Source organism: Salvelinus alpinus, chromosome 35, assembly GCF_045679555.1.
Source record: "Salvelinus alpinus chromosome 35, SLU_Salpinus.1, whole genome shotgun sequence".
NCBI lineage: Eukaryota > Metazoa > Chordata > Actinopteri > Salmoniformes > Salmonidae > Salvelinus > Salvelinus alpinus.
This window is the reverse complement of record NC_092120.1, coordinates 17153738-17167459: the sequence shown is the minus strand read 5'-3', so window position 1 is coordinate 17167459 and position 13722 is coordinate 17153738. Positions and strand designations below refer to the sequence as shown.

The 13722-nt window shown below is 42.5% G+C and overlaps 1 long non-coding RNA gene across 1 annotated transcript in view; it reads right to left on the bottom strand.

Moving 5' to 3' along the window:
* Nucleotides 1-13497, bottom strand: part of LOC139564379 (uncharacterized) — a 247644-nt gene extending 234147 nt beyond the window's left edge. The window contains exon 1 of the long non-coding RNA XR_011672727.1: nt 13373-13497. This is a non-coding gene — a long non-coding RNA (uncharacterized lncRNA). The remainder of the gene's footprint in view (nt 1-13372) is intronic.
* Nucleotides 13498-13722: the final 225 nt, after the last annotated feature.

The window sequence follows — 13722 nt, the reverse complement described above, 5'->3', positions numbered from 1 at the left end:
ATGGGGTGTTGTGAAGGGTTATAGTCTGTCATTTAACATTGCTCTCAGTCTGCGCTTATGTTCTCTTCCACAAGGCACTTGAGTAGTGAAATAGGAGGCCCTGCTCATAAAACTCACAAGTACCTGATATCTCTTTTAGTCTCCTTTAGATCATATTGTTTGAAAATGAATGCATTACCCTAGAAAATGTAGGCAATAATATTCATCTTAATTGAGCCATAGAGAACCAGAGACCGTTGGAGACGATGTGTGTGTCGGTATGGAGAATAATCATGTTGATTCTGAACAATTATAGAATGATGCTCATTGTCTTTGGCCTTATCCATCAACCTCTCCATCCGTCTCCCTCTTTTCTCTCATCGCCCTCTTTGGAAAGGGCCCAGTGCACTTCTTGGCACTTCACCCTCTGTACAGATGAGAGGTTGTCCTGAGGCACTGACAACCAGGTGTGCCACATGTTGCGGTGTGTGTGTATTTCTGTATCAACGGCAGAAAAACTGCCCTTGCTAAAAAAAAAACATGAAAAGGAAAAAAAAGAAAACAAGACAGATGACAGACAGGGACAAGTGAAGCCGGGGACTGCTGACACGGCGCATTGCCAGGACGTCGCCACGGCTCCCTGTCTCGTCTGGCTTTGACAAGCGGTGCGGCTTCAGCACAGAAAGAAAAAACAGATCTGCATCGCGGGTCGATAAGCACCTGCATCACAATACGCTGATCCCTGTCATATATAAACATGATGGGAGCCCTCTCTCTCCTCGCCCCTCTAGGGATGGGGACGTATGGCTGAGACTACTGGGACTGTGTGTGTGTGTGTTAGTGTGTTTGTGTGTGTGTGTTTCTATGAGGGGAACGCCCTTAGTTATAGCCCCATTATCTGATATAAGACACTGCCAAAATAAGATAAACACATATTGTATCTAATCTCTTGCACATCAGATCAGTGGACATAGGCCTACAATATTTCTAGATGCAAGGGGCATGTATGTTTTCAGTCATATGTACAGAATGTTTTCAGTCATATATACGGAATCCATATTAGGAACATCGTCATTCCTCCTCCCGCATGACAATGTTCCTAATACAGATTCCGTATTAAATTGAGGTTGGCAACCAACTTTAAGGTGCGTTACCACTACCAACTGACCTGGAGTGTGGACCTCAGTTCATCTTTCAATCACCCACGTGGGTATATGCTCCTATAAACCAATGAGAAGATGGGAGAGACAGGACTTGCAGCGCGTCAAGCGTCACAAACAGAACCAGGTTCTATTTTAGCGCCTGGCTATACAGACGCTCGTTGACGCGCACAAGCAGTGTGGGTGCAATGATTGAATAACATGTATGCGTAAATGTACTCTGCAATGCGAGTGACGCGACAAGAGCGGTGTGTTGAGCATGTCAGTCAAGGGGGTGCGAATACTTTCTGAAGGCACTGTACATGCACACCCACTGGACAGGACGCTATTCTATCGCAGGGCCTAAAACAAATATTCTGTACAAACAAAACACAGATCATTAGAATTGCCAGGATCATATTTTAGATATTGTCACGATCGTCTTGCGGTGAGAGATTGGACCAAGGCGCAGCGTGTGAAAAATACATCTTCTTTTATTAGAAGAGAGAAAACCACGAAACGAACACTATACACAAACTAACAAAATAACAAACAGACGACCGTGAAGCTATATAGAAAAATAGTGCTGACACAAACACTACACATAGACAATTACCCACAAATGCATGATGCCTATGGCTGCCTTAAATATGGCTCCCAATCAGAGACAAATGAAAGACATCTGTCTCTGATTAAGAACCACTCAGGCAACCATAGACATACCTAGAAACATACACTCAACCATAGACATACCTAGAAACATTCACTCAACACAAAACTCATACACTAAACCCAACACCCCCTTTACCATATAACCACCCAAAACGACAAAACACAAACATTCCCCATGTCACACCCTGACCTAACTAAAATAATAAAGAAAACAAAGAATACTAAGGCCAGGGCGTGACAGATATTCAGAAAGAAAAACAGAAAAAGTGAGAAACAGCAGTGGAGGTTAAACATTCGGAAAGTATTCAGACCCCTCGACATTTTCCACATTTTCTTACGTTACAGACTTATTCTAAAACGGATTCAATTGTTTTTCCCCCCTCGTCAATCTACACACAATACCCCGTAATTACAAAGCAAATCTTTTTTTTTTAATAAAAAATAAATGTTCTTCACATTTACATAAGTATTCAGACCCTTTACTCAGTACTTTTTTATAGCACCTTTGGCAGCGATTACAGCCTCGTGTATTTACAGCCTCGAGTCTTCTTGGGTGTGACACTACAATCGCGGCACACCAGTATTTGGGGAGTTTCTCTCGTTCTATTCTGCAGATACTCTCAAGCTCTGTCAAGTTGGATGGAGAGCATTGCTGCACAGCTATTTTCAGGTCTCTCCAGAGATGTTGAGAGTATTGTATCGGTTCAAGTCCGGGCTCTGGCTGAGCCACTCAAGGACATTCAGAGACTTGTCCCGAAGCCATTCCTGCGTTGTCTTGGCTGTGTGCTTAGGGTCATTGTCCTGTTGGAAGGTGAACCTTCACCCCAGTCTGAGGTCCTGAGCTCTCTGGAGCAGATTTTTATCAAGGATCTCTCTGTATTTTGCTCCGTTCATCTTTCCCTCAATCCTGACTTGTCTCCCAGTCCCTGCCGCTGAAAAGTATCCCCACTGCATGATGCTGCCACCACCATGCTTCACTGTTGGGATGGTGCCAGGTTTCCTCCAGACGTGACGCTTGGCATTCAGGCCAAAGAGTTCAATCTTGGTTTCATCACGCCAGAGAATCTTGTTTCTCATGGTCTGAGAGTCATTTAGGTGCCTTTTAGCAAACTCCAAGCGGGCTGTCATGTGCCTTTTACTGAGGAGTGGCTTAAGTCAGATTTTTGATTTGTGGAGTGTTACAGAGATGATTGTTGTTCTGGAAGGTTCTACCATCTCCAGAGAGGACCTTTGGAGGTCCTCTACACCGACAATTAATCCACAGATAAAATGGTAAACCGAGTTACCTCCCTGACCAAGGCCCATCTCCCCCGATTGCTCAGTTTGGCCGGGCAGCCAGCGCTAGGAAGAATCTTGGTGGTTCCAAATTCTTCCATTTAAGAATGATGGAGACCACTGTGTTCTTGGGGACCTTCAATGCTGAGACATTTTTTGGTACCCTTCACCAGATCTGTGGCTCGATACAATCCTACAATCCAGCTGTAGACAATTCCATGGCTTGGTTTTTGATCTGACATACACTGGCAACTGTGGGACCTTAAATAGTGCCTTTCCAAATCGTGTCCAATCAAATGAATTAACCACAGGGGTACTCGAATCAAATTGTAGAAACATCTCAAGGATGATCAATGGAAACAGAATACACCTGAGCTCAATTTCGAGTGTCATAGCAAAGGGTCTGAACACTTATGTAAATAAGGTATTTCTGTTTAAAAATGTTAAGAAATGTGCAAGAAATTCTAAAAACCTGTTTTCTCTTTGTCAATATGGGCTATTTTGTGTAGATTGATGTGGAAACATTTGTATTTAATCAATTTTAGAATAAGGCTGTAACGTTACGAAATGTGGAAAAAGTCAAGGGGTATGATTACTTTCCGTATGAATGTAAAAACAAGCATTTTTGTACCTTTACCGTCCCTATGCTGATTTATGTACTTTGTGATCTCGCTCATTCGTCGTTCAGTATTGCTAATAACAAGCATTTACCTGTTTCTGCTTGGCCTCCGTAATAACGATGGCTGGCGCTGTGGCAATCACCGTGGTCAGGGGATGTTTACACCTGTCCCTGAATGGCCGCCCTCCACCGCTGCACGCCTCTCGGCCAATGAGGGTGCGGCGCCCACTAACATGTGCAAATGCGGGTCAGCGAGTGAGGGAATATTTATTGTGTTATTACCCACACTCACTCTCCCTCCCCTGCAAGGTGAAACCGAACTTTGCATACAACCTTGCAAACCTCTGCCTCCTCTACCTCCGCAACCCCACGTCTCTCCACCCTGCATCTCTCATCGGAGGCATAGGAGTATACAGTATTTATTTACAATACTCCTCTGGTATGTTTATTAGTAATAAGTGGGCAGAAACTGTTTGTGCATGCGTGTGCGGCGTGCTTGCCTGCACGTGTGTGTGTATGTGTGTGTGTGTGTGTGTGTGTGTGTGTGTGTGTGTGTGTGTGTGTGTGTGTTTAAACAAGATAATTAGGCTAAAGAGAGGGTCAGAATTTGCATGGCTCAGCCAGCCTAAGACTAGCTGCGGAGACTCAGCCGTGGCCGGTTAAACCACAAACAAACACAGACACAGACAGAGACAAATGGGATGGAGTCTAGGATGGGATGGTGTCTGGCTGGTATTGTGCTGATCTGTTTTGGGAAAGAAATGGAGTGGTGTGTCTAGTGTGTGTGCGTGTGTGCGTGTGTGCGTGTGTGCGTGTGTGTGTGTGTGTGTGTGTGTGTGTATACGTGCCAGCGTGCACATGCATGCGTGTGTGTGTGTGTGTATGCCATGCGTCTATTTGATGGGGCCAAGCACACAAGCAGGGAGCCGCCCAAGGGGTGATTGAAGTTGGTGACATTTTAAGGCTATTGAAAACAAAAGCTAATAGGCGTTGCAGCGTGCGGGAATTGTGTCTGGTTCATGTTTAACAAAACAAGGTCAAAGGGGTTGTCAGGCTGTGAATTCCATAAATAACTTGATAATGGGATTTTAAAACAAGCCGTCCACCAGCCCTAGCCTCCCCACCTCTCCCTTCCCCTCCGTTCGGAAAAGGGGGGAATATTAGAATGCAAATGGATTCACACCGCATCCTCATAAACAACGGTGTTCATTTAACCCCCGACCCCTACATTTAACTGCCCATCAAGTCATTTGTGCAGTGCAAGACACGTGGAAGTGGGTCCAGGGAAGAGCCGGAGGAGGGGTGTGTGTGCTTGTTTGTGAGTGTGTGTATGTGTGTGTGTATGCGCCACTGTCTATGTCTATGTCTGTGTGTGCATCTGTATGTACAGTGTGTGTGTGTGTGTGTGTGTGTGTGTGTGTGTGTGTGTGTGTGTGTGTGTGTGTGTGTGTGTGTGTGTGTGTGTGTGTGTGTGTGTGTGTGTGTGTGTGTGTGTGTGTGTGTGTGTGTGTGTGTGTGTGTGTGTGTGTGTGTCTGCGTATGCATCTGTCTGTATTTGTCCTTTCTTGTGTGTGTGGGTTCAGAGTTTACCATTTGCAATGCTCAATTAATCTTGTCAGCATGCATTTACGAGTGAATTGAACACCTTTTAAAATGCGCAGTCTGGCTTTGTCACTCTCTCCTTTTCCATCCATTACGGAGACAGAGGCTGTATCCCAAATGACACCCTATTCCCAATGTTGTGCACTGCTTTTGACCAGGGCCCATAGCGCTCTGGTCAAAAGTGGTGCACTATAAAGTGAATCGGGTGTCATTTGGGATAAATCCACAGTCTCTGAGAGGATCTCAGCACAACAGAGCTGATTAAAACATATTACATCCTCCTTAGCATACCATGCTCTAAAGGATAAAAGTTCATATCGCTTTATCCAGCTTTTATAATGTGTTTGGCTGATTACTGTGCTTGTCCTCTGTACAGGGTTGCTTTCATTCGGTACCAAACGGAAGACGACGGAATGAAACAGGGAGGGACGACCTGGACTTGTTCAATGCTCATTTTTATTTTTTAAATGTTTTCTGTTGTTAGTGTTAATGAATATGACCCTGGTCTCAATCAGAGATTGTGTCATAAATGGTTGGTCACTCTTTCCATATGTAACATGAGGGGGCATCTGTCAGTGCCAGCTCGCTCATTCACGCCTATGTCACACGAACACACCCGCACGCACGCACGCGCACACACACACACACACACACACACAAGCTAGTCCTCAGCCTGTGGGCATATTACCCATCTGACCTTCTTATTGTCCCACTGTTAGAGCTGTAGGGGGAACAGAGAGAAAGAGCAAAACATGACTTAAGCAAGAAACGCAAGATGAGACATTAGAGGCATGTAAAGAAAGAGGGGGAGAGAAACTAGACAAAATAAAGGTTGAGAAATCTAGCGGTAGAAACACTGAGAAAGAAAGAGGAAAGAGAGAGGGGGGGGGGTTAGTTTGAGAGGTACTAAGAGAGAACGAAGGAGTGGGAATGGAGAGGGAGGAACAGAGTACTGAGAGAGAGAGAGAGAGAGAGAGAGAGAGAGAGAGAGAGAGAGAGAGAGAGAGAGAGAGAGAGAGAGAGAGAGAGAGAGAGAGAGAGAGAGAGAGAGAGAGAGAGAGAGAGAGAGAGAGAGAGAGAGAGAGAGAGAGAGAGAGAGATTTCCCACAGATCACATAGAACCACAAAGAATTTGAAAACAAATCAAACATTGATAAACTCCCGTATATGTTAGGAAAAATACAACAACGTGCCATCACAGCGGCAATAGTTGCCATGAGAAAAGGGCAACCAGTGGAACACAAACAACCACCAATATGTGTCTGTTTATTTATCTTCCCCCACTATTCACACTACAGCTATTTGCACATTGCTAAAAAACACTGTACATAGCTGATAATATAACACTTGAAATGTCTTTATCTTTTTGAAACCTTTTTGAGTGCAATGAATACTGTTAATTTCTAACAGTTTTTTGTTGATGTTGTTAAATTTGTTTCTTCTCACTTTGGTTTATTGTATATTTAACTTGCTTTGCCAATAATTGAATTGAATTGAGAGAGAGAGAGTGAAAATTACAGAAGGAAGGAGAGAGTGTCAGTCAGAGAGAGAGAGGCAGTCTCACAGTGACAGTAGCAACAGGGGCCCGTTTGAGTGCAGTGCGGCGGCTGCGGGCCCCCTTCTCTTAATCCCGGGTGTTTGTCGCCGCTAATTACGACGGACAAGCCTCTTTATCGAACCTACTCCTGCCGCCGCCATTAGGATGCATGAGCCGCTGCTGTTGTTTTAAACGCTCTCATTAAACACACAAATCAGCGCTGTTGACAGAGTGCTTTTGAATTAAGCGTCTCGCCCTCCTCGCTAGCGCCGCGCGACGACAACGCTAGCAGGGCCCAGGACAAGGAGCAATTTATAACGCCATTAGCCACACTCGCCGAGGTTACAGGCATCAAAATTGTTCCCGTCTAATTATTCCTAATGGATACAGGGAGGGGAGCGGCGCTCAGGACAGCTTTTTCATTAGCCCTCAATCAAGAGGGTCGGGGGAAAGAGGGGTGGGCCAAATGTACTGTGCCGAAGTGTGTGGAGTGAGCGGGCGAACAGAAAATCAAAAATAATCTTGTTTGCTTTTTTCACAATGCAACATACAGTGGATGCATTGGAGAGTGAGATTAGGGAAGAGGAGAGAGAGAGCGAGAGAGAGAGAGCGAGAGAGAGAGAGAGAGAGAGAGAACACACTCTTGACAGTAGGATAATTCTTACGCAGTGTTTTCACGGCATATCAAGCAATTCATTGCATGTTGCTTTTAGTGTGATCAATACTAATGCCAGAATGAACTTACTTCTATCATTTAATAAACTTCATAGACACAGCTAATCAATGGTGAAATTAAGGTTTGGGGAAAATGTTACTTTCTTTATATGAATTCTGATCATTGTTAGATTACAGTTGTTTCCAACTGCTTACACACGTTTTCAAAACTGTCTCCTTTTTTCAAAACTCTACACACAATTCCCAAAACTGCACACACAAAATGCAAAATGCCTCACATCTCCTTCAAAATGTAACACTGCATTCAAAATGCCATAAACACATGTCAGAATGAAGCATTTGCATCAAATGGCAAACACTGCTTTCATAATAGTACATTTTTGGATATACCATGTACACACTGTTGTTCTAAATCTAAAGCTCTTTGGTCTTTCATAGGCTTACATCTACATTTCAATACAATGTTCTACAGTGAAAGTAATCTGCTGAGAGGGGTAACAAGTACACTGTAAACACCAAAGCAACGTAGAAACAGAAAATATTTATTAGGCCAAAAATTACTGTTGTATACAGTAGCATACAACAAAACCATAAAAAACCATACATATGTAAACCAAAAGTATATTCTTTAGAATACAGTAAAGAACACAATTGTGTGTGTGGGGTCCCGGGGGGGCAGTCCAGGAATTGGTAGGGGGGTCTGGCCACAATACTTCGTCCACATCACAAGATATGTTTTCTCTTTCCAAACATCGAGGGAAGTATCTCCTAGCATGGCGTATCCAACCTTGGACAGAGGCAACCTCTATGTCCCCACATGCGTCCTCCATTGCCTGGAGAAGCGGCATGCGGGCATAGGGTTGGCGATCATACACTTTCCAGCGCCAGGCTGAGAATAATTCCTCTATGGGATTTAGAAAAGGTGAATATGGGGGTAGGTACAAAACTACAAATTGTGGATGGGTGGCAAACCAGTTTTGGACCAGAACAACCCGGTGAAAACTAACATTGTCCCATAAAACCACAAATCTAGCAGGCTCCTGATCTGGATCAGGGACAAGCATTGTGTAAATTGCATCCAGAAAAGTGAGCATATGGCCGGTGTTGTACGGACCCAGTGTGGCATTGTGATGGAGGACCCCGTTTTGAGTGATGGCAGCACACATAGTTATATTACCCCCACTCTGTCCAGGGACATTGGTAATTGCCCTCTGTCCTATTACATTTCTTCCGCGGCGCCTGGTTTTGGTGACGTTGAAGCCAACCTCATCCACATAAATAAATTCATGGCGAATTACATGGGCATCCAGCTCCAATACTCTCTGTAACAGACAAAAGGATATACAGATGAGTAAATATGGTATGTCTGAAGTACTGGAAGTAGTGTTGCATACATACCTCTACAAAGTCATGTCGCATATTCTTGACTCTGTCAGAGTTTCTCTCAAATGGCACCTTGTAAAGTTGTTTCATCGTCACTCGGTGCCGTTGGAGGATGCGTTGTATGGTCGACAGGCTTACAGCATTGATGTTGTTAAATATGGTGTCATTATTCAAGATATGCTCTCTTATCTCTCGAATCCTAATTGCATTGTTGGCCAAAACCATATTTATAATTGCAGTCTCTTGTACATCTGTAAACAAGCGTCCTCGTTCTCCATGATGTCTTTGCCTTTCCACTCTGTACAGAATTCAAACACAGTATGTGTTCAGCATAGGAACTGTAAACAATGTACAAAAAAAGGTAGTATAGCATGATAACCAACCTCATTCATTCAATGCAGTGCAGTAAATGGATGGCTTAGAGCTACAAATGTTTATGCAATACTCTGCAGTCATACGTATTTTACAGTACATTACTGTAATGCTAAAATAGTCATTAGATAGTTGCACACCTGTTCTCATTTCTGAAGGTTCGAATTATGGACGCCACTGTAAATCGACTCAAGTTGGGCTGGACTCTCAGTCCAGCCTCTCTCATGGTCAAACTGTGGTTGATCACATGATCAACAAGTGCTGCCCTAATCTCATCAGAGATGGCTCTCCTTCCTTCTCTTCTTTGCCCTCATCCTCTTCTTCCTCTTCCTCTCCCATTGTTCAAAACAGGTAATCTGACCTTTGACCTATTTATAGGCCTATACTACAGTAAAGCAGTGATTGGTTAGTGATCAGTTAAGCTATTAGTGTTTGCACATGTAAGGAGTGTGTGTGTGACCTGGTGAATAAGTGTAGCATTTTGATTGGTTGTGTTTGGAAAAGGAAAGCAAGTCACTTCCTGTTAGATTTTTGTGTTTTAGGTAGAGAATTGTGTGTAGTGTTTTGAAAAAAGTGTTTTATGCAATTGACAACTGAGTCAAAGGCTAAGAAATAGCTTATGGTTTTGGATATTTGGTGTGTAGTTTTGCACTTTGAGTGAGAGGTTTCAAAAATCGTGTGACATGAAAAGATTTTGTGTGTAAGCAGTTGGAAAAAACTGTCAACGAAAATGTCTATTGTTGGGGAAAACAATAGACATTTGTATGTGGTGAAATGTATGCTAATGACCACTAGACAAATAGACTGGTGATGTAGTATACAACATTAGTTCATACAGTAGTTCATATGTGACCCATTTCAGGAAACTAGGCATGTGTCCCGGGTCACACAGGAGAGACGTTTGAACGTAAACTTTTTTTTAATCAAAATGTTTTTTGGGGCAGAAATGCCTTCTCGAACATGTAAACTTTCATAGCCTTAATAACAAACTTGTATGCCCTCTGTAAATACGAATACTGTCTATTTGAGCTGGTCAGTTTGAATGCTGCTTTTTTAAAAAGGTATCACGTAGTAAAACTTAACAAAAGACTCAGCTATGCAAGTATCCATTTCAATAGAACGTCATTCCAACAACTGTTTTAGAGCGGTCTCGTCTGAGTGTGCCAGAGCGCAGAATAACTGATCAATTTACGAACGCTCAACACCGGTTTAATATGGCCGGGGTCAGTGAACGTCTGCAAAAAACATAATTAAATTGTTGCCAGGAGCACAGTTACAGTCACCAACGCTCTGGATAACATGAAAACAGCCTAACCAGCTCTGCTAGGGCGAGTAAAATGGGCAGAGTTTGGGTGGTGGTTAAAGCTTAAGATGATTCATATGGCATTGCACACGGTCAGTGTGTACCAGAGTGACTTGACAACTGGCCAAGCAAGCTGTAGAAACAAAACGGAAATGACACAGGACGTCTTATTTCATGAAAGGGGTTTCAGTCTGTCGTGACGCATTCATCCATGTATACGGGTAAGAGTCCAGCTACAGTTTCAGATGTCATGCGATTCAAATTTTGTCCGAAAGTTGTTTTCCTTGCAAGTTAACCTCTAATTCCTCCCAAACCCGGATCCGGGAGCACCCCCATCAGTAAAAAAGCTGACTAGCATAGCCTAGCATAGCGTCACAAGTAAATACTAGCATCTAAATATCATTAAATCACAAGTCCAAGACACCAGATGAAAGATACACATCTTGTGAATCCAGCCATCATTTCTGATTTTTTAAATGTTTTACAGGGAAGACACAATATGTAAATCTATTAGCTAACCACGTTAGCAAAAGACACCACTTTTTTTACTCCACCAGTTTTTACTCCATCAGTAGCTATCACAAATTCGACCAAATAAAGATATAAATAGCCACGAACCAAGAAACAACTTCATCAGATGACAGTCTGATAACATATTTATTGTATAGCATATGTTTTGTTAGAAAAATGTGCATATTTCAGGTATAAATCATAGTTTACCATTGCAGCCACCATCACAACTCTCACCAAAGCGACTAGAATAACTACAGAGAGCAACGTGTATTACCTAAATACTCATCATAAAACATTTCTTAAAAATACACAGCGTACAGCAATTGAAAGACACAGATCTTGTGAATCCAGCCAATATTTCAGATTTTCTAAGTGTTTTACAGCGAAAACACAATATAGCGTTATATTAGTTTACCACAATAGCAAACATCACAACAGCATTGATTCAAGCCAAACATAGGGATAACGTATAAACCACCAAAATATATACATTTTTTCACTAACCTTCTCAGAATTCTTCAGATGACAGTCCTATAACATCATATTACACAATGCATATAGAGTTTGTTCGAAAATGTGCATATTTAGCGGCACAAATCGTGGTTATACAATGTGATTAGTGGCCAAAAGTTCAAGCAATCTGTCCGGCGCCATCTTGGAGAGGCACCTATTCTAATCGAAAACTATTCATAAACTTGACTAAAAAATACAAGTTGGACAGCAAATGAAAGATAAATTAGTTCTTAATGCAATCGCTGTGTTAGATTTTTAAAATGAACGTTACTGCGCAATACAGCGTGCGCTAAAGCGAGACCGCACCATAATTCATGGCGGAATTATTATTTGACATTTGTCAACATAAGTACGAATTAACAGCATAAAGACTGCTTACTATTAGCTGAGCTTCCATCAGAATCTTGGGCAAGGTGTCCTTTCTCCAGAACAATCGTCTTTGGGTTGAAAGATGTCCTCTTGTCCTGTCGAAATAGCCGCTAACATTAGCCACCCACTGGAGAGGTGTCCAACTCGTGAAAGCGCATCACAAAGAAATCCAGGAAAATCGCAATAAACTGCTATAAACTGCTATAAGTCGGTTTAAATTAACTACCTTAATAACCTGTTGAGGACAGGGGGTGCTGTTTTCACTTTTTTGGGAAAAACGTGCCCAATTTAAACGGCCTCGTACTCAATTCTTGCTCGTGCAATATGCATATTATTATTACTATTGGATAGAAAACAATCTCTAGTTTCTAAAACCGTTTGAATTTTGTCTGTGGGTAAAACAGAACTGATTTGGCAGCACACTTTGTGACCAGGAAGTGGAAAGTCTGAAATCTATGTTCTGTTCAAGTGACTGCCTATAAATGGGCGTGATACGTATGACTATACGTGCACGTCATACACCTTCACCCGGATGTGAAGAGGAAGTGAGAGGAAAAAGGAGTTGATTATCTCTGTCTGACGTTGAATTAACCATCTTGGAACAACGTGTCCCCCATTTTCTGTTGTCTGCAAGGCGCGTGAAGGGACCTGTTATTGCCTACTGGAAACCTGTCGTTATGGTCGAATACGATCTCCGGCTTTGATTTTATTTGATACATGTTACAATATCATCCTAAAGTATGTTTTTTCAATATAGTTTCATTAGACTATTGAAATTTATTCGGGACATTAGGCGTGTTGCGATGTTTGACTTTGTTGACGTTGGAGAGCTTAGCGCCGCATGGCCAGTGTGCTTGCTAATTCAAGAGGGAAAAAGAACGTTCTGAATCCAAAACAACGACGGTTCTGGACAAAGGACCAAAGGTACAACGTTCTGATAGAAGATCAGCAAAGGTAGGAACCATTTTGTGATGCTATTTCAAATATATGTCGAACTGTGTACTAGTAGCTTTGCGCTCAGGTTTTGGTTATTTCCTTACCATAACTAAGTCTTATGTCGTAATGAAGATATTTTTAGAATTCTAACACTGGGATTGCATTAAGAACTAATGGATCTATCGTTTCCTATACAACATGTATTTTTTTGTAATGTTTATGAATAGCTATTTGGTCAGAATAGGTGAGAGTCTAATAGAAATATCCGCACATTCTGGGAAAAATATGCTACGTTAGCACGTTATGCTACGTTATGCTACGTTGTATAACCACGGATTTCAGCTCTAAATATGCACATTTTCGAACAAAACATAAGTGTATGTATAACCTGATGTTATAGGACTGTCATCTGAGGAAGGTTTATGAAGGTTAGTGAAATTTAATATCTTTTGCTGGTTTATTCGCTAACGCTAACGTGCATTTACATTTACATTTACATTTAAGTCATTTAGCAGACGCTCTTATCCAGAGCGACTTACAAATTGGTGCATTCACCTTATGATATCCAGTGGAACAACCACTTTACAATAGTGCATCTAACTCTTTTAAGGGGGGGAGGGGGGGTTAGAAGGATTACTTTATCCTATCCTAGGTATTCCTTAAAGAGGTGGGGTTTCAGGTGTCTCCGGAAGGTGGTGATTGACTCCGCTGACCTGGCGTCGTGAGGGAGTTTGTTCCACCATTGGGGTGCCAGAGCAGCGAACAGTTTTGACTGGGCTGAGCGGGAACTGTACTTCCTCAGAGGTAGGGAGGCGAGCAGGCCAGAGGTGGATGA